Below are 22,449 nucleotides of genomic sequence, written 5' to 3'. Positions count from 1 at the left end.
TCTATACTACCTCTTTATGACTTGCTAGTTTAGAGCTCCTATATACAGGTGTTCTCGAAGGTCGCATGGTCCATTAGCTTATATGAATTGTCTCAACAATTGGACATTTTGAGAAAGAGAAATAGAAGTGTCATGCACACCATATGCGAGTTAGAGATGTTGGACTTTGGGTTTGGACCCAAATCGGGGCGCCATGGGTGTGCCTGACCCAGTTAGGAAAGTCTAGGTTATATTTAGTAGCTTTCCTTATCCAATTTTCTTGGGGACCAAGGAAGGAAACAATATAAATATATGATATTGTTTAGTTCATACATATGACAAGATACACACAAACTCTGGCACAAAAAATATTCTCTCTTTATCAATTATTTTTGGAGATCAAGAAAAAAAAAAATTGGACCAAGGATTCAAGGATTTCACTCGTATTTGTAGTGTAGTTCCTTTGCGAAATTAATTGAGACTATGAAAGCATGTGACACATCCAATAATTCTTTTTTGTTTCAGGTATAATTACTTTGAGATAACCCGATTACGTTTCCATACTCATTTCAATTTTTTCTGCATCATTAAATTATACGGTCCACCAAAAATCAAAACAATCTTAATTCAGCGTGACCTTAAACAAAAATCCCATGAAATTAGGAAACTACCAAAAATGACTTAAATCAACATTAACCTAATTTCGAGATTAAAAATGGCTCTTTGTAGAATTATGTAATTTGTCTCAAGTTTTAGAGTGTGCATATTATGGATCTTGATCATAGTTTTTAATTAGGCTTTTAACAGTTCAATTACTTTGTAACATTATAATTTGTGTGGGGAGGGTAAATATTATATATATATATATGTATGTATAGTGTTTTTTTTCTTTTTATTTTATTTTATTTTATTTATTTATTTATTTTTTGTCGCTATACAGCAGCATTGAATGACCGAAGCCAGAGACTTTTTTGAAAGGAAATGATGATTCTTTGAAAATTTTGTTACTGGAGCTGTTGGGTGAAAATACCAAAACAGTCATCTTCATTGGGCTGGGCCAGATCTATTTGGGAGCCATGGAATGAACCTGAGCCTTCACTTCTGTTAGAGCCCATTCTTGAGAAAGCTATGGGATTGACTTGGGCTAAAGCTTCCATAAGGAAGGCTTCATACTCATCTTGGGATTTTGCTGAAGAAAGCCTTGCTTGGGTCTGGCTTTTGGACAGGAGGAAATCTGAAGACTCTCCTAAGCCAGAATATGTAATTGCTGGATGCTTTGAGAACCATTCTGAAATTGCTTTTGAAATAACATCATTGATGGAGAATTGGTCCCACCATTTAACTTTGAAAATTTTTCCTAGAAGAGGAAGATTGGAAGGGGAATTGAGGATTTGGAATTTCCATAGAACTATCCATGACAATGCGAAATTTGCAAAAAATAAGAATGATTTGGGAAATTCCGAAAGCTCAGGAGGAGCTTGGAATTTTTCATAGAAGATTGAATATCCCTTGGACACAGAATCGGGGATAATTTCTTTGCAAGGACCAAACATATGCCACCAATCAATGATCCATCTGGGGACATTCAGATTGAAATTCTTTTGGAAAAGGATAAGCTAGGAATGGCTATAATCTTGATTTTGGAAATAAAAGGTATTGTACCAGGCATCCTGATAGTCCCAGTAATTGAAAGTTTGAGGATTGCGAGGTTGAGAAAATTGCCTCGAAGCATTGATGTTTTTACCCCAGGCTACTATAAGGACTTTTTGGATTGTACAAGTGGTGTGAGAAATGAAAAACTCATCACCTGATTTTGAATGAGTTCGAATTTTGATGGAATCAGTGTCTACTAGAATAAACTCATAAAAATTTTGTGTTTTACGAAAATCTGATATAGGATATTGAAAACTTTTGACAAAATGATTTTGAGAAAGTAAAATTGGGTTTTAGTTAAAAAGTTCTTTTTCAATCAAACAAATGGTTGATGAATTTGGTTTTTGAAAATAACAAGATTTTTTTAGAGTGGGATTATTAACCACTACTTGTTGTGTAACAGTTCTTAAGGAAATTTGTTTGTCTAATGCTGAAGAAATTGCAGCATAAGATTTTTGAACTAGAGGGAAAACTGGTTGCTAGGATTGTAAGTGTGTTTGAATGAGATCATACTGCATTGGGGACATGTCGACATGTTGGGGCATTTTGGTTAGTGCTGAAAACTAGTTTGTATTCAATGGAGATTGACTAGCACACATTGTTGTTTCATCTTCCTCAACTTTATCATACCAGGTTAATTTGGAAGCGGTTTGGGAAGAGGATGATTGTGCATAGGCATCTTTTGTTTTGTGGGGTTTTGTGCTTCCAACTGAAGCTCTTCTACCTATCTTGGGAGGCATGGTGACCGCCCTTAAGCTCCTGTTTTTCCCTGCAAAAATTATCTAGTGAGAAAATCAGGAAGAGAATTGTTTTTTCCTTTTATATATTCAATATCAAAGTCAAATACAGAAAGAATAGCTTGCCATCAGGCAAAAATTTGTTTTGAGGCTATGTTATGAACATCTTTTTTTAAAACAGTTTTTGCAGATTGGCAATCAACACGAACCAAAAATTTTTGATTTAGTAAATCACTTTGAAATTTTGAAATGCATAAAACTATAGATAAAATTTCCTTTTTGACTGTAGAGTAATTGTGTTGTGCTTGGTTCTATGTGCCAGAGGCGAACTGGACTAGTTGTTCCCTGCCACCTGTCTTTTGTTTAAGGATACCTCCGTATCCTAATTCAGAGGCATCAGTTTCTATAATTTTGAAGCCTTCTGGATTAGCAATAGATAGGCAAGGGAGGTTTTTTGCTTTGCTTTTACGGATTCTAACTGTTCTAGTATGCTCATCGGAACATGGTGGAGGGGACTTTTTTAGTGTTTGGCGTAATGGAGCACAAAGAATGGAAAGATCCTTGAAAAACCCAGAAAGATAATTTAGGCACCCTAAAAATCTTTGAAGCTAGGTTTTGTCTTTAATTTCATCAGGGAATTTGTCAGCAAATTAGATGGATCTGTTGATTGGGATGACAGTTCCCTGGTGGATCTGAAAACCTAGGAACCTGATCCTGGTCTGAAACAAGATTAGCTTTGATAAGGAAAGGACTAATCCATTATGCTTGATGGTTTGAGCAAATATATTGAGATGTTTCCAATGTGCATCTATGGAAGAAGAAAATATTAGTATGTCATCAATATAAACAATTGAAAAATTCGTAAGATGAATAAAAATATCATTCATGATTTTTTGAAATTCTGAAGGGGCATTTTTCAACCCGAAAGGCATCACATTCCATTCGTAATGGCCAAAAGGAACCGTGAAAGCTGTTTTGTATCTATCTTTTTCAGCAATTTGGATTTGCCAGAATCCTGACTTGAGATCAAATTTTGAGAAAACTGTTACATGAACGAGACGTTGGATTAGGTCCTTTTTATTGGGCAGGGGATATCTGATCCATTGAAGGACTTCATTGAGGGGCTTGTAATTGATGACTAATTTGGGAATACCTCTTTCTATTTCAGTATTCTTTTGGACATAGAAAGCAGCACATCTCCATGGGGAACAGCTTTTTTGGATGAGGGATTTGCTCAATAATTCCTGGACTTCCTTCATGCAGTAATCAAGGTTTTCTTGATTCATTTGGCTAGGACGGGCTTTGGTAGGGATATCCTTTTTATTGAAAGATTTTTCGTAAGGTAATTCAACAATGTGCTGTCTTCTGTGCCAGAAAGTGTTTGGGAGATCAGAGCAAACCTTACTTTCTAGTCTCGATCTAAGCCTTTGAATAGAGTCTTGGAGACTTTTGTGACTAAGCCGTTAATCAATCTATTTGAAGGTCAGCTCTTGTTTAAGAAAATCTAAATGCTTTGTTTTGCTCTCAATCCTGTTGACAACTGGGATCTGAGTAACATAAGAATCTTTGATGGTATTGAGATCCTTGGTGTCTATAGGATGGGCAAAAGGAAAGCAAATTTCTTGTCCGACCAGAGTTGTTGAAATGCCCTGGCTATCAACTTTGAATGGGTAAAGAAGAGAAATAAATGGAGTTCCTAAAATAACAGGGGTATTGAGGTCTTTGACAAGGATGAAAGGTGTCTTAATACAGAGACCCTGATTACAAGTATAGGCTTTGATTAACTTGTACTGAATAGTGAGTCGCGAACCATTAGCACCTTGAAGTCGTTCTTTGGTTTTCTCAAAGTATTTCGTAGGGACGAGTCCTTCATTAGTACAATTGAGATCAGCACCAGAGTCAATGAGGGTTACCATATGAATGGTAAAGTCTTTGTTGATGACAATTTTCAGATTAACATGCCATTTTTGGAATGTTATTTAGGTCAGAAGGTTAATGTAAGCCTCATTGTCCTTGGTAGGATTTTCAAAAGCTTGTTATTCAAGTTTTGCGGAGGACTTAGGTATTAAGGCATCTATCTGGGATTGTTGAAAAAGGATTTGGCTTCTGAGAGTAAGAATATCAAGAGTAGTGGAATCTTTTAAAACCTTGCCCTCTTGCTTTAGGATTGAAATCTCTTGCTTGGTTTGTTTGATTTCTTTATGGAGGTCTTGAATCATAAATGGCATCTGGGGCTGTGTACCAAATCTTTTAAAGATATCAATAAGGTTGTAAGTATTTGGTATAACAGCGGGAGTCTTGTCACTCTTTTGGCCAATGCTGTTGGTGAATTTGATCAGGCATTCTTTGCATTGATCAAGATCCTCAATTTTGTCAATAAGTTCCAGCATGAATTCTTAATCCTTGGTAATCATACAAATGCATTTGGTTTTGATAGGTTGGTTATCCAAAGATGGGTTGGAAGAATCAAAATCATAATCTGTATCAGCATGATAATCATCCTCTTGAATACCATTGATATCATGTTCGGATTGTTCATCTGAAGAGTTTAAAAGAATTTGCATCAATTGGCTTCTGACGGTTTTAGGGAGATCAAGCTCATTGATCTTCTGTTTAGTTTTGCAATCACGTTTGTAGTGACCCAACTTGCCACACTTGAAGCATTTTATTTCTGCTTTTGAAGTGGCAGGCTTCTTTTGAAAATGTTTTGGAGGAGGGGCATTTTTCTGTCTATTTTTCTCCAAAGAAAGGTATTTATCTGCAAAGGAGGGCTTGTTCTTGTTGTATCGTGACCTGTTGTCGTATCTCTTGGGAAAAGGCTTCCTGTAGCGGGTTTGACTTTTCTGTTTGGAAGGAGGGGTTAGGTTTTTAAAGCCACATTGTTAGCAAAAAGATCCTAATTCCTTTCTGCTAGTGGCATTCTCATGCTTGATTTGCTGTTGGAGTTTGAAATCAGTATAGAGAGCAATCCCTTCAGTTGTGATGGTACTAATGATGTCACTATAGGTGAGGGAATCATAAGGAATATGGCCATTGTGTTTTGTTCTAAAATGCTTGCAGATTCTTTCAGCAAAAAGATTGGGGAGTCCAACAATGAACTTTTCTTTCCAAAAGGCTTGGTTACAATCAGTCTTGGTGAGGACCATTGAGAGGAAAACGTCTTTATACCATCCAAAATCCTAGAGTTTACGGCATCTAAGGTTGGCTAGGATTTCTGAGGTCTTGTCTCTAACAATTGAGAGGTCGCCAAGGAATTGTTTAGCGATAGAGAAAATGAGTGTAGCAACTGCATCTTCTATATCTGCACCTTCTTCTATTTTGATCATTATTCCTTCAGGAGTTGTTTTAACAGAGTGAAGAATGGCATGACGTTTATCCGGAGTGAGGATGTTGTCCCACCATCCTTTGAGTTGACCTGTGAATCCTCCTACTAAGAGTTGTGCTGTAATTTTAGTGTATATATATATATATATATATTGTGGAAGGATCTAGGCTACATTGTTAGGAAATTAGTTAGGGAGGTTTTTTTTAGGAATTATCTATAGTTAGATAGTTGACTTTTTAAAATTATATTATAGGAATTATGACTTGTATATATCTTTTCCTTATATAGAATTTGTCATACACTTGTATATATATATATACCTGTAAACTAACATATATGATATGAAAAAAGAATATCATAATTTATTCTTTTTCACCTTTGTGTTCATGGTATCAGAGCCGCCATTAATAGGACAATAAATTACTCCATTGTTCTACTGATTATCTAATAAAATCAACAAACATTCATCATTAATTTTGGTCATTTATACCATAATTATAGAAGACTTATTCTTCTATTTCTCTTCGTCATTTCTGGACGATTTCTTTGGTTAAATCTGTGATGTCTGGAATCTCCACTGAGGAAGTTTCGGTTAATTCCTCAAATGCTTGGAAATCCTAGATCACTTCACCAGTTCAAGTGATAACCTAATCCTCCAAATTACCACTCATAGGCTTAATGGACAGAATTTTCTATAGTGATCTTAATCCGTATTGTTCGTCCTAGGGCGAAGGAAGATTGGTTATTTAACTGGTGCAAAGCAGGCCCTAAAGGAAAATGATCCAACATATGCCATCTGGGACACAAAAATTCTATGATTATGTCATGGCTAGTGAACTCCTTGGAATCAGAGATAGGCCAGACATTTATGTATCTTTCCACTGCTAAAGAATTATGGGATGTATTGAGTAAGACATACTCAGACTTAGGCAATTCCGCACAAATCTATGAAATTAAAACAAGGATCCGAGAAACAAGACAAGGAGATCAAACATTACAATGTATTATAAGGTTTATGGCAAGAACTTCACCTCTTTTATGATTTTGAATGGAAGTGTACAGGTGATAGTGCCCAATTCAAGAAAACAGTTGAGAATGACCGTGTATTTGAATTTTTGGCTGGACTCAATGTTGAGTTAGGCGAAGTGAGAGGACGTATTCTAGGCAAAGGGTCGCTGCCTACCACTAGAGATGTCTTCTTGGAAGTTAGGAGGGAAGAAAGCCGTAGGTTGGTGATGATGGGAAAGAAATCCTCTAGCACTCATAGTGAGAACTCTGCAGTCAATGTAACAACCACTAAAATGGCAGCAGCTGCAATTAATCCAAAACCAATAAATCACTAACAACAGAAGATTGAAGAGAAAACCAAGATCTGGTGTGATTTTAGTAACAAATAAAGGCACACGAGAGAAACATGCTGGAAACTACATAAAAAACCAGCAAATTGGAAGGTAGACAGATTTGGAGACAATAATAGGCATGGAATGCAGGCTACTACTGAAATTGAGACATCTCCATTCAGGAAGCAACTTGATCATCTCTCCAAACTGCTGAACCAAACTCAGGTTTCAAGTGTCTCCTTAGGTTTTCTTGCCCAAAAAGGTAGCTCTTTAAGTGCTCTCACTATTTCTTTAAATCTGACACCTTGGATCATTGATTCTGGTGCATCTAATCATATAACTAGTTTAGCACATTTGCTTAGTACATATTTTCCAAGTTCTGGTCACTTAAAAATTCGTATTGCTGATGGTAGTTTGTATCCAGTTACAGGAAAAAGTTCTATAGTTTTCTCAGAAAACCTTGTTTTAAAATCTGTCCTCCATGTGCCTAACCTTTCATGCAATCTTTTATTAGTTAGTAAACTATCCAAGGATTCTAACTGTGTTGTCAAATTTCTTGATTCTCACTGTGAATTTCAGGACCTATATTCAGGGAAGATGATTGCCAGTGATAGGATGGTTGATGAACTCTATTATTTTGATAATGAAATCTTTAAGAGTGGACAAGCTTAAGCTACAAGTAGTAGTGATATGTCTATTTCTATTAAAAGTCAAATAATGTTATGGCACTATAGGCTAGGCCATCCCAGTCCATGTTCAAAAAATTAAATCCTTTGTTATTTTAATGTGAATTATCAAAGCATCATCATGTTTCTTATCCTTCTCATTTATATCAAGGATCTAAACCATTTTATTTGATTCATAGTGATGTGTGGGCCTTCTCGGGTTACTAATGTGACTGGAAATAGGTGGTTCATCACTTTCATTGATGACCATACTAAAGTGTGTTGGGTATATCTTTTGAGAGAAAATTTTGAGGTTGCGAGAGTGTTTAAAGAGTTCTATGCCATGATTGAAAACCAGTTTCAAACCCGGATTCAAGTATTTAGAACCAACATTGGAAAAGAATTCTTTAACTCTATTCTTAGTGATTTTTTAAAAGAAAATGGTATTTTCCATTAGTCCACTTGCTTTAATACCCCACAGCAGAACGGGATAGCTGAGAGAAAAAACCGCCAGTTACTTGAGGTTGTTAAGGTCAATAATGTCCATTATGGGGATTCCTAAATATCTATGGGGGGAGGCTGTTCTTACAGCTTCATACTTGATCAACAGAATGACAACTAGGGTGTTGAAATTCGAGACGCCCCTAAACAACTTGTTGTCAGTTTTTCCCCATATTACGATCTTCACCTTATTACCTCTTAAACTATTTGGATGTTTTGTTTTTGTACATTTTCATACACTGGACCATTCAAAACTTGATCCTAGGGCTGAAAAGTGCGTGTTTGTTGGGTACTCTCCTAAATAGAAAGGGTATATATGTTATAACCTCACCTCTAAAAAAATCTTTGTGAGTATGGATTTGACCTTTTTTTAGACTTAACCCTATTTCACAAAAAATACTCTTCAGGGGGAGAGTATTGAGAGGGAAGACCATTTTTGGGAAGCGTTAGGCTCTTTACCATTGCCAAGTGTTTCACCGAACTCTACCCTACTGAACCTACTAAACCCACTATTTCAACCTCTCCGAAGCCTATTAAGTCAAACATTATAGACTACACTTTAAAGGGAGAACCACGTCAAATTCAACCTCAATCTGAGCCCCGTGTTTACTCTCGAAGAAGGAAGGATCAAAATAAAGAGCACCAACCTACTCCTTGCCAAGAAAATTCTCTGGATAAAGGCAACTTGAATGAAACAGGTATTTTTGTCTTTAATCCATCTTTAACTCCTAAAACCAGCAATTAAGAGAGCCTTTCTCATGACCTTGATATTCTTATTGCACTTAGGAAGGGTACTAGTTCTTATACAATGCATCATATTGCTAAATATGTGTCCTACCATAGATTGTCTCCAAATTATAGAGATTTTACCACTAATCTCTTTAGTGTTTCAATTAGGGGTGGCAATTTTTACCGCCCCGTCCCGCCCCGTTAATAATGAGACATGGGAACAAATTTTATACCGTTGGGGCGGGCATGGATACGTTTTTTGTACCCGCCGTGGGTCACGGGGCGAGGACGGGTTCTGATTCATATCCGCCTCGCCTTGCCTTATATACCATTCTTTTAATTTAAAAATTTATATATATATACATATTATAAGTTACTATATAAGTTATAACCGTAAAGAATAGTACTCTCAGTGTCTCCACATCCGCAAGGTCACTACACAAGGTCGGCTCATCTTACCCAAAAACCAAACCACCGTCTATTTCTATCTCCTCTTTTCATTTTCCTCCTCCCTTTCCATCTGTTTTTCTCTCCTTTGCAGCTCCTCCTACCACCACCACCTCCACCTCCACCAAACGCCACCACCGATCTCTTCCTTTCAACACTGACAACACGGTAAGCATATCCCGTCTTCAAGCTATGTTTCGCAGCCTCGGGATGGAGATGATCCTCAGAAGGTAAAGCAATAATAATCTTTTTGTTTACAGATCTTGTTTTTCTCAATGATTTTCATTTCAGAGGAGAAAGAAGCAGATGGAAAGAAATCGCCTTCAAGGGCCGTGGTTTTGAATCTGGGTCTTTTTTTTTCTTCTTTTTTTTTTTTCAACAAGGCTCTAAATCATTCAGTGGTCTTCAAATATTCCTTATATATATATATTTATAAAATTTGGGTATACTGATTCATAGATGTGTAATTGCAGATGCCTGATAAATGTTATTCTAGAAATAAAAAAAAGAAAAAAAATAAAAAAAAAAAAAAGTTAACGGGGTGGGCACGGGTATTGCCATCTCCCAACGGGATAGGGATGGACTTGAGAATTCAACCCATCCCGGGGCATGGGGCGGGGATGGATTTGCCACTAAACAGACGGGGCGAGGACGAGTTTAGTCAAACCCGCTCTAAACCCGCCCCGTTGCCATCCCTAGTTTCAATTCCTAGAACTATACAAGAGGTATTGAATCATACTGAATGGAAGGCAACAATTATAGAAGAGATAAGGGCTCTTGATAAGAATAAAACTTGGGAGATGTTGAGTTACCAAGGGAGAAAAAGACCGTAGGCTGTAAATGGGTGTTTACAGTCAAATATAAGGCTAATGGTAATATTGAGACATACAAGGCGAGACTCGCAGCGAAAGGCTTCACCTAAACATATCGAATGTAATGACTCAAACTTGTGGGTCCGAACCGTTAACTGGGTCCTTACCCGAACCCGAGGACACCTAAGTCAATCCCCATCATGTCTAGGGTCAACACACCATCATTATGCCTTAAATATATTTCAAGAAGGCTTTAGAAGACTTTCTAAGGTTTGGGGTTAATTATACCACAGAAGGAGACAAAGTGCACAAAACAGCCACAGTTCAGTCGACCGAAATAGAGTTCCAGTTGGCCGAAATAACCCCCCTGTACTGGTTTCGGTTAGCCGATTGTGACCCAAACAACAACTAAAGCTACTAGAATGTTCGGTCGACCGAAATAGCCATTTCGGTCGGCTGAAATGACCCTACGAGCTCTGAACCTACTACTGCATTTGCTGAAAATGATGGAAATGACGAAAACTTTGATAGGGACTAGGAAATTGATCTAAAACCTGCTTGAACATATTGTGATATGACATACTAATTTCCATGATCTCATACATTAGCAATTTAATACCATGCAATACCATTAACTCCCTTTAACTATGAAATAGCAATGCAATCATACAATGAGCCCAATTTACATAAAAAAACATTCATGGGTACATAGTCATTATATAAGGCCTTGCTAAACAAACTTAAATACATTCTTGTCATGGTGCTCTACAAAAGAATGGCTCTATACACAAAAGATTCCAAAACACTCCTCTAACCCTTCATGCTTGTGGTGGATTGTCATCCGCCACCTCATTTCCGTGACCTGAAAAATGTTAATATAAAGGGGTGAGCATAAGCTCAGTAGGAGGTGCCTAAGGCACACCTCTTGAGACCCCGTGAATCCATACGATGAAAAGAAAATAAATTAGTGGGATCATGCTATGTAGGGGAAAATATAACTACAATACCACATCATTAATCCAATACCACAGATGAATATGCCGTACAATTAGATGCTATGCCATGCAATGTCACTCCTCATTTTCCAAAACTATTTCCATCGTCATTTCCAAACTGTTAATGCAACCCGTCCCATGGCAGCTCCATGGCGGCACGAAAGAAGGATTGACTAACTGTCCCTGACCACAAGGCAACTCCAGGGCATCATTTGGGGCCCAAGTAACTCAACCAAGCTAGGGCAGTCTCCCTAGTTCTCTGTAGGTCACATTAACGCTACGGACTCATAGACAACTCCTAAGCGACCGGGTTTTTCATAAACCTTTTCAAACTTTTCCCCCAAAAAACCCTTTTTTATTTCTTTCAAAACCAATTTCCCATTTCCTTCCCAATGTAATGCATGGATGCTTCATGCTTTTCATGCCATGCCAACATTTATCATTATACAATTAAATTCAAGCTTAAACCACTTAGCATGCTTTACAAGAAATTAAAAAAAAAAATTACAACATGCTTTCATTCAACAATAATCTAGCAAAGTAAGCATATAAGGCATGGATTCTACATCATACAAGCATGCTAGTTCATGTAATATCAACTAAAGCACATAGTCACATACTTTATTTACAACAATTTAACCATTTAAAAGGAAAATCAACATAATCTAGCATGCTAAACAGGAAATCATGGAGAATAATTCATAAAAATCCTAAGAAAGTGTGAATTAGAAACCCCTATCTCAAATTTGTAGAAAAGCCCCAATTCTAAGCCTTAGATTTTGAAAATTCAATGGTTGGCCAAATGATGAATTGCTTATATCAAAGCGTAAATCTCGCCGAGCTCTCCGTTTTGCCCCAAATGGCACAACCAAACTCCTAATGGTTGAGGAGAAATCAAAGATTGAAGTTTTTGATGAAAAAGGAAAGAAAAAAGAAAAGAGGTGAGGGAGAGAGAGCTAGTGCCGGGAGAGAGAGAATTTTAGGCCAAAGTGTGGCCTTTTGGCCACTAAAGACTTAAGTGGTGGGTCCCACCACTAAAATATCTACCTTTTTTTTTACTTTTCTTTTATTTTCCACCACACACACATATATATATACATTAAACATGTAAAAGCCACATAAAACATATTAATTTAAAAAATAAATGAGATACAAATGGACCCAAACAAAACCCCTGTACACGACAATTCCGGTAGCGTATCCCACACGAGACTTTCTGGCCCGAAAAAACAGAAAAATGCCGAAATGGCAATGGATGCATTTCCAAGAGTCCTTAACTCAATGGAATACCCCAACCAACTCTCGGACACACCCGGCACATCCCACGGTGTTTGGTACGTAAAACAAGAAAAGACGAAAATACCCTCGACAAATCAGGAAATTCCTGAAAATGAAAAATGGCGAAAAACAGAAACATCACAATCTACCCTCCTTAAAAGATTTCGTCCTCGAAATCTACCCTCTTTAAAGAAGGAGGCCCACAACCAAACACTTTCCCGAGAAAACCTCACAAAAACCCCAAAACCATGAACTCACCAAAAATATTGCCTTTGACAGCGGACGTCACTAGGAAATCACACACCCCTGCCACTAAAACCTAATGCGGGTACCCATTTCTTACCTCATCAAAACACGAGACCAACTAGACCTTATGCCTGACTCAAAATGGACATCGACCTACTCTACACAGCCACGAAAGGCTCCAAAGCCCGAGAAAAGAATAGTCACCAGACTACCGATTGAGACACATCCAACCTTAACTCATCCTTCAAAGGACACACAAAATCCCTATTCTATACATCTCCGTCAGACCAAGCACTCGTCATCTAACAAGTAGCTACACCATCACATAACTACACCAACAACTATTGATCTTACTATACGACGATCATTACACTTAACAACCTCAAGATGACTAAACAATGAATCTCCCAATGTCTGCATAGACATTAGTCACCAAATCAGTAAAGCGCACTATCCTGTACCCAAAACACAATCCTCAAAACAAGATCTTTGATAATCAAACGGATTGGACACTTGGTCCCGCCTAACACACCTCATCACCCGAGATAACTCCCTGAATCCACACCACTACATCGACACACATCCAATACCATACTCTCACTATTCGTGACGACTCAAAACAATCATTAACCTTTGACCTGACATCGTGCTAAAGAGGGATTGATTCAGGAGAAATGGTTGGCCAGGCCATTCTCATCCTCGATCCAGTCTCAACATAGATGTCGTTCCTATCCTCAGGTCCAAACCTCAAACACAGTCTCACACAGTCCACAAAACAACCATGAGATCCACTCACTATCCATCCATCGTTATACGTAACCTCAACAACTATACAGTCATCTACCAGCTCTAAGAATCTCAATAATTCCTCAATCATACAACTCGTAACAAGTTAAAAACAATACGGCACCAAACATCATAATCATCAACCAGCATAAAAGATCTCTAATTTCCTTATAACACTCATACCAGGTAAATAACTCATAACATTATTCGATTCAATTCTTACTTCTTCAAAACACACAACACGACCGTCTTATGCCTGAAACCTCAAAACCAAAGTCAATCATTCCTATTATTCTTCAACGGAATCCCATAATCACTCTCTAGCTGTATAACATTCAAACAATACCAACACCTGTCCTCAAAACACTGATCATATTAGACATCAACAAAAACACCTGAGTACATGACTCATATCAGATCACCTAATCATCCTCAATCTGTCGTTCAAAACATATTCCCTAGCCATCACCGCTAGTACCAAGCATCGGAAACACAATCCCTATTCGGCAACCCGTGCCTCACACACCACCGGTTAAAACCATACCCAAAACAAGTACAACTAAAAACCAATGACTCCACCTCCCTCCATGGAAGTAAGTCAACCCATTCAACCAAACCAATACCGGACGCATACAACTCTTATGTTGAGGACAAAACATACGATAAATGACATCCTTGTCAAGACCAGAACAAATGGAAGGGTAATGAACCCCGCACTCACCAGAGACTGACAACTCGCACCTGAATGCACCTGACACCCTGTTACACGCTACTCACCAATCATCCAACCGTGGATACCTAATCTCACCTGAGATGAAATAAACTTCTTATGCATAAGGAGAAAAACCAACTAGAAACACATATGGGACTACGAACACAAATCTAGGCGACCTTGTGATACCCCCAGATTTTCGGATGCGGGTTGGCCAGGCCCACGCCCGATTACCCGAGGATATCAAACAAATTAGCAATTAACGAACACAGAGTACAATTTTAAAGTAAATAGGAATAAATAAAATTTACTGAATAGAAAACTAAAATGATAATCCATTGAATGAAATCCCGAAATAAAATTTCATTAATAAATAACCTTTATGATACAACTGATCCTCCATATACAACTCGGGAATCCATCTAGTGGACCCCTATTCAAATCCCAACTGTATTCAAAAGAACTGGAAATAAAACTCAATTCTACCACATGAAATACAATCCTATGCCAACGGTGGAGTGAATGACTGTATCTGCTCAGCACGATCCAGCTCTATGACTGGAGCTAATGAACACCTGTAAAAAAATAATAGAAGGGTGGGTCAGGCCCACGAGCAAGTTCTAATCTAACTGCAATCCACACAGTGACCCGATACGCAGATACACCCTAGATATCTCAACAATAGCTAGAGTAGTCCATATATGTATATAGTACACACTATAGGGCGCTCGCTAGTCCAGTAGGTCTGTCTCAGCCTGAATAGAAGGCAACATGCAAATACGCACCTTAAGGTGGGCATGACTACCTAGACCTACCAGGGAACAACACTTATGTCCAGTTATCCATCCCAGGCGATATACGCGCCCTAACCATGGTCCTAAGACTCAAGCTCATACCATGGCACGTATATTATATATGTAAAGTCCATATTCCTCCTAATACAAAATATCAACCATATATATAGGGGTCTGATATATGTAAAACAAATCCATCCTGAAACCAAATAGGTCATTCAGTTCTCAATTGATATGACACAAATAGATGATGGACTTAACCATTAGGGTTAATCCATACCTTAATCCAATTTAGGTAGGACTTAGTGTTTTGAACTAATCCATTCCCAATATAGGTAGGTCTTAGTGTTTTGAACTAAGCCATCCCTAATATGACACTGTCCCATACCGGTTCATATACATCCATTTAAGTAGGACCCATATCCATGTAAATTACCACATATATATAATAAGCAAGTAATTTAAATCCAAAACCAAAGCCAAGTAATTGCAGCATCGTTTATACAATATTATAGCAATTTCAGTTCAAAACCCTAATCCAGTTGATTGCAGAATAATATATAAGATTTCACAATTGGCATCCAAACCAAGTAAATTACAACACCTAAATTAAAGTTTAGCAATTTACTGTCCAAAGCAATATCCAAACCATTGTAAGAAACTGTTTAAAGTTTCAATAATCTAAATCCAAACAGTTAACCATATAGTTGCAGGAGATGATTTAATAAATCAACAACTAACATCCAGAGCATGCATAGATCACAACTAACACACCAATGACCCTATAATATATTTAAACCCATTTTATAAATATATTAAATCCCACTGAAATGCCTAAAAATAAGCTTAAGCATTTAAAACTCCATCCATCTACTAACCGTATACAATTGTACGTAAGTGTCATACAGTTTGATCCGTTAATTTAGAATTAACCTTAAATCAATTTAGGGTCTTAATAACACCCAAAATTAACTATTTAATCCCCCCGTGAAGTCTCTTTAAATTTCTAAAATTTAATCAAGCCATTTAGTTCCTTTCTCTGTTAGTAGCATACACCGTTGTATATTTTTATACTGCTTCATCCTTTGTCTTAGAGACTTAAACCATACCACAATAAGTTTAATAACACTTAAAATTAACTAGTTAGATCCTCTGTTAAGTCCCTACAGTTCATTAGCATCACTCAGAAGCTCAAACAGTGCTCAAATCACCAAACAGAGCCCTTGAAAACATTTTCTGGACGTAAAACAAATTGGAGCCAGCTCTTGGAATGGAAGAGCCGGCTCTTCCCCTATTGGAGCCGGCTCCAATTCCCTATGAGCCGGCTCTTGCTGAAGGGGAGCCGGCTCTTGACTTTTTAGAGCCGGCTCTCTCCCTCTTGAGAGCCTCCAGTTCATCTCTGCTCCGTTTCCGTCAATCTGCTCCTTCTCCGATCAATTCCTACCCCTCTGCTTGTTTCTTAAACTGATCTAAAGGATCTAACACCCTCCTGATAGCATCCCCAAGGTTTGATTATAGCAATTTAAATCAATTACAAAGCTTAAGTTTGCTACCCAACTTAACATGCTGTTAGTATTAACACTGGAACCATATGCAAATTGAAGCGGAACGGATTGCAACACGTATTTAAAATAGAATAATAACATCCCTATAAGCTTTGTATAACCCCAGTAGTGTTCCTATATTGTGTTTACAAAAATACAATCAAATACAGAGACTAAATTTACAACAGAATCAATATACTTAACGTACAGGATACTGAAACAAATATACACAAACTGTAAATATATTGGATTTTAAAACAAACAGACTATCACCCAAGCATATAATAAACATGTAGGTTTCAATCATTGATTAGTTATTCCCTAGAGATCATCTAGGTGCACAAAACACGGCCCAAAGGGAAAGAGGAAGATAGAACTTGCCTTTACAGTTTTGGATTCAAAACCATGTCGCCGTCTCCTAAGCTTTCCGACGATGTCCGAGTACTGTCAACTCCACCCTCTATTGCTCAGCCTTCCCTTCCCCTAAGTTCAAACCCTAAACTGCAACCAAAACCCTCACCTAGGTTACTCTGTTTTCCTCAAACCCTCTCTCTGTTTGCACTCTACAACTCTCTGTATTTTCACTGTATGTGAATAGGGTTTGAAAATAGGGTTTGTGTTTATTTTTCCAAAAAACCCTAAGAAAATATAATGATGTATTTATAGAGGTTTAAGGAAAACCTAAATAGAATTCTGAAATTCTGAAAGGAGCCGGAAAAACTCGTGAGAATAGAACAAAACCCTAAAATTATAATACATATTAAATTAGGATTGATAACACCAGTTTAATTATTAATAAATACTAACAATTAAACTAACCCTATATACAGATATACTCAAATATACATGTATATACTTCCATGAGTAATACTGTACCCATCCCCCTCTTATCCGAATAATCCATGAGACCCAAACGGTTGGTCCATCACTACTATCCAAACCCAACTTCCATTAATCAATAAAACTTAAATTTACAAATAATTCAATTAACATTAATCCAAATAAAAACATATATAAATACATATTCAATTTAAAATAATTTAAACATTAAACAAACAAAACACACATAACTACAATTAAATCAATTAATAAAATAAAACAATTACACACTTAAATAACTAGTCACATAAAAAAAAAAATGTAATAAAAATAATTGAAATTCTAATTTTATCCAATTTTATCCTTTTTAAAATTAGGGGTATTACAGACCTCGCCACCAACAGACTATCAAACATTACCAACACCGGAACCTCGTACACGCTACTCCACAACACCCATGCTAACCAAAACCAATCAGATAAGAGCACCCCTAACTCACAGCATACCAACGCCAGAACGATCACAACCCAAATGACAATTTCTATGCTATAAAACAACACTTTACCACCTATTCCATCTCTACCTTCCTAGACGATACTGCCTCGATCACTGTGCACATAAGACCCGTAACCTCAGTCACAACAACCCATTGACTCGCCAAAAGAAAAAGGTGCCTATCTGGCAACATCGTCTTCACTAGCTTCAGAGACTAAATCGTCCATAATCACCTCAACTAGCACGCAATCTATCACCCACCTGACAACACACAACAAATAACTCATACTCTTTAATCCACCCTTGGATCATATCTTAAACCATTCTGTTCATTAGTACTAAACATCACATCATTAGACCTCTACTACTACTCATTCCAAACAAGAATTCAAATCTATCATCCCATCGGACCATTAAGCCATCACCAAATGATTTTTCCTCAAACATCCTTAAGATAATACCATCATAACAAAAGAACAAGCATTACTCTCGATACTTCTTATATCGACCACTATATACCACTAAAAAAGAGCCTCAATACGGCAATGTCATGCCGACAAATCCTCAAAACAAAAATGAGCATAAAACCCAGAATGCTTAACACCTAACTGTCTCTTCAAAATAATCTACAACACAATCAGTTACCAATACTTAATCGGTTACTCTAACCATTCTTCCCAAAACAACCTACCTACCCAGAAAAATAAACTTTATACCCTAGCATCAACATTATTACCTCTTTTCTTCACTGTTACTCAGAACACCCTTGGCCACAACAAAAGTCAAATGGCTTACAAACTAAACCTACAAGATCAACCTCGTCCCAATCATTCTTGTCATCAGTGTACCTTTTTGGATCCTTAAACACCAAGCACTATTTCCTGATACTTCAGACACAACTTGAAACTTAACTCCAGTCCACAGCTTTCAACTTTTAAAACATAGTCCATTTGATAACACAGTACTTACCATCAATCATTTCATCTGCAAACGACCGAACACTTCAATGACCTCACACAACCTGCCTTGTACTGCAATCCTGCACTACACAGCTAAACTGACCATTATACCCTACCTCCAGACTCTCTCGACAACCGTGACAACCTATAACCCAGCTCATACAACGAGCCATGCAATCAACTTACCGAGAGCCAATTACCCGCAACACGGTCTTGTAACTATCCAAAATGAGAATCACTCCTTGACAAACTAGTCTCTAAAACAGACTCTTACAAGACCACAAAATGATTTATATCCTATAACCGGTCCTACATCATTCCAGACCTACAGAATCCAACAAGTCCCCACGACAGTCAAAACCAACACGCCTTCTTAAACCGTACCAAAAGATACACATCTACAACCCATAGACTACATTCGTGACTTAAACAACCTTTGTCACACCTACCACGACTAGTTCGAAAAGAACCTCCGCACCAAACCGTAACCCAAGTCACAAACACTAACCTCCTAAGGTCATACCGAAATCCTCACTCGCACACCTGACCTCCACGGTCACCAGAACCTATACACTAATGCATAAAACTCACACACAACTCAGTCACTGTGCCATGAAATACGAACCCATTCTAAAGTCGTGTTCTAAGCACCGCACAAATGCAACAAGAAAAATCAAAATGGCTACAAACCAAATAGCTCAATCCACGAGCTAAAAGACTAAGCCATTCGTTCGATAAGAACTGGCACCCAACAATCCTGGAGCAACCAAGCTCTTTGCCTACTCAGGTCAAAACTCACACAGCTATCCCATGCTCGATCGCATAAACTCATGGATATATACTTATAATAATCATAACCCACATCATGATACAACCATGCTCCTAACTTGTCACATTAACATAAAAAATAAAAAATAAACAAAAAAAACTACTCACACTGTGCCTACCACTTGCCGCTACCATACTCCTTGTACTTATTATCATATTAACAGCAATATACTTTCAGTCATTATTATGGTAACAATATACATTATTTTAAACACATAAGCATGTAATCACATAAGCAAATAAATAGGAAAGCAAGTAAGCATACTTTTTGAACAATTGAACACCTTAACACATAAGCACATAATTATGCAATTCAACTTCCCCATGCAATCCTAGGTAGGCTTCTACCCATCGTCCTAATGGCATTCGAACCATCGCTCTGTTACCAACTTTGTAATGACCTGAACCCATGGGTCCGAACCATTAACCGGGCCCCTACCCGAACCCGAGGACACCTAAGTCAATCTCCATCATGTTTAGGGTCAACACACCATCATTTTGCCTTAAATATATTTGAAGAAGGCTTTAAAAGACTTTCCAAGGCTTGGAGTTAATTATGCCAAAGAAGGAGACAAAGTGCACAAAACAGTCACAGTTCGGTTGACCGAAATAAAGTTCCGATCGGCCGAAATGACCCCCTTGTACCAGTCGACAGAAATGGCCATTTCGGTCTGCCGGTTGTGACCCAAACAGTAGCTGAAGCTACTGGAATGTTTGGTCACCCGAAATGGCGATTTCGGTCGGCCGAAATGACCCTGCGAGCTCTAAACCTGCTACTGGATTTGCTCAAAATGATGAAAATGATGAAAACTTTGATAGGGACTAGGAAATTGATCTAAAACCTGTTTTAACATATTGTGATATGACATACTAAGTTTCATGATCTCATACATCAACAATTTAATACAATGCAATGCCATTAACTCCCTTCAACTATGAAATAGCAATGCAATCATACAATGAGCCCAATTTACATCAAAATACATTCAAGGGTACATAGTCATTATACAAGGCCTTGCTAAACAAACTTAAATACATTATTGTCATGGTGCTCTATAAAAGAATGGCTCTATACACAAAAGATTGCAAAACACTCTTCTAACCCTTCATGTTTGTGGCGGATTGTCATCCGCCGCCTCCTTTTTGTGACTTGAAAATTGTTAATATAAAAGGGTGAGCATAAGCTCAGTAGGAGGTGCCTAAGGAACACCTCTTGAGACCTCGTGAATCCATACGATAAATAGAAAATAAGATAGCGGGATCATGCTATGCCGGGGAAAATATAACTACAATTCCACATCATTAATCCAATACCACAAATGAATATGCCGTGGAATGAGATGTTATGTCATGCAATGTCACTCCCCATTTTCCAAAACCATTTCCATCGTCATTTCCGAACCGTTAATGCAACCCGTCCCATGGTAGCTCCATGGCGGCACGAGAGAAAGATTGGCCAACTTTCCCTAACCATAAGGCAACTCCAGGGTGTCATTTGGGGCCAGGTAACTCAATCACGCTAGGGCAGTCTCCCTAGTTCTCTCTAGGTCACATTAACGCCACGGACCCAAAGACAACTCCTAGGCAACCGGGTTTTTCATAAACCTTTTCAAACTTTTCCCCAAAAAAAACCCCTTTTTATTTCTTTCAAAACCAATTTCCCATTTCCTTCCCAATGTAGTGCATAGATGCTTCATGCTTTTCATGCCATGCTAATGTTTATCATTATACAATTAAATTCAAGCTTAAACCACTTAACATGCTTTACAAGAAATTAAAAAAAAAAATTTACAACATGCTTTCATTGAACAATAATCTAGCAAAGTAAGCATATAAGGCATGAAATCTACATCATATAAGCATGCTAGTTCATGTAATATCAACTAAAGCACATAGTCACATTCTTTATTTGTAACAATTTAATCATTTTAAAGGAAAATCAACACAATCTAGCATGCTAAACAAGAAATCATGGATAATAATTCACAAAAAGCCTAAGAAAGTGTGAATTAGAAACCCTTACCTCAAATTTGTAAAAAAGCCCCAATTCTAAGTCCTAGATTTTGAAAATTCAATGGTTGCCCAAATGGTGAATTGCTTATATCAAAGCGTAGATCTTGCCGAGCTCTCCGTTTTGCCGCAAACGGCACAACCAAATTCTTAATGGTTGAGGAGAAATAAAAAATTGAAGTTTTTGATGAAAAAGAAAAGAAAAAAGAAAAGAGGTGAGGGAGAGAGAGCTAATGCCAGGAGAGAGAGAATTTGAGACCAAAGTGTGTCCTCTTGGCCACTAAAGACTTAAGTGCTGGGTCCCACCACTAAAATATCTACCTTTTTTGACTTTTCTTTTATTTTCCACCACACACATATATGTATACACTAACCATGTAAAAACCACATAAAACACATTAATTAAAAAAAAAAAAAAAAAAATGAGATGCAAATGGACCCAAACAAACGTACACGACAATTCCGGTAGCGGGTCCCACACGGGACTTTCTGGCCCAAAAAATGAAAAAATGCCGAAATGGCAACCGGTGCATTTTCAAGAGTCCTGAACTCAATGGAATGCCCCAACCGACTCTCGGACACACCCGGCACATCCCATGGTGTCCGGTATGTAAAATGAGAAAAGGCGAAAATATTCTCGAGAAATCAAGAAATTCTTGAAAATGAAAAATAGCAAAAAACATAAACATCACATGGAATAGATTACCAGGAAACCTTTGCCCCAGTGGTAAAGGTAAATTCCATACAGGTGCTGTTGTCTCTTGCTCCAAGCTTAAGTTGGCCATTGCAACAGTT

At 37.6% G+C, this 22,449-nt stretch overlaps 1 protein-coding gene across 2 annotated transcripts in view; it reads right to left on the bottom strand.

The window, feature by feature from the left end:
- Positions 1-10,934: 10,934 nt before the first annotated feature.
- The window catches only part of LOC132300855 (chloride channel protein CLC-e), a 55,311-nt gene continuing 43,796 nt past the window's right edge, over positions 10,935-22,449 (bottom strand). The window contains exon 9 of one of the 2 annotated variants that reach the window (XR_009480603.1): positions 10,935-11,050. The gene's annotated coding sequence lies outside the window, so the exon portion shown is untranslated. Of the gene's footprint in view, positions 11,051-14,558; positions 14,781-22,449 lie in introns of those variants that run through there. The other variant, XR_009480601.1, reaches the window with a different exon arrangement.

The sequence above is a fragment of the Cornus florida genome, unplaced genomic scaffold (assembly GCF_030987335.1).
Source record: "Cornus florida cultivar Cherokee Brave unplaced genomic scaffold, ASM3098733v1 CherokeeBrave_3.0.0_Hap2_Chr03, whole genome shotgun sequence".
Classification (NCBI taxonomy): domain Eukaryota; kingdom Viridiplantae; phylum Streptophyta; class Magnoliopsida; order Cornales; family Cornaceae; genus Cornus; species Cornus florida.
Note: the sequence above shows the minus strand (reverse complement) of the source record. Positions and strands in the feature narration are given on the sequence as shown.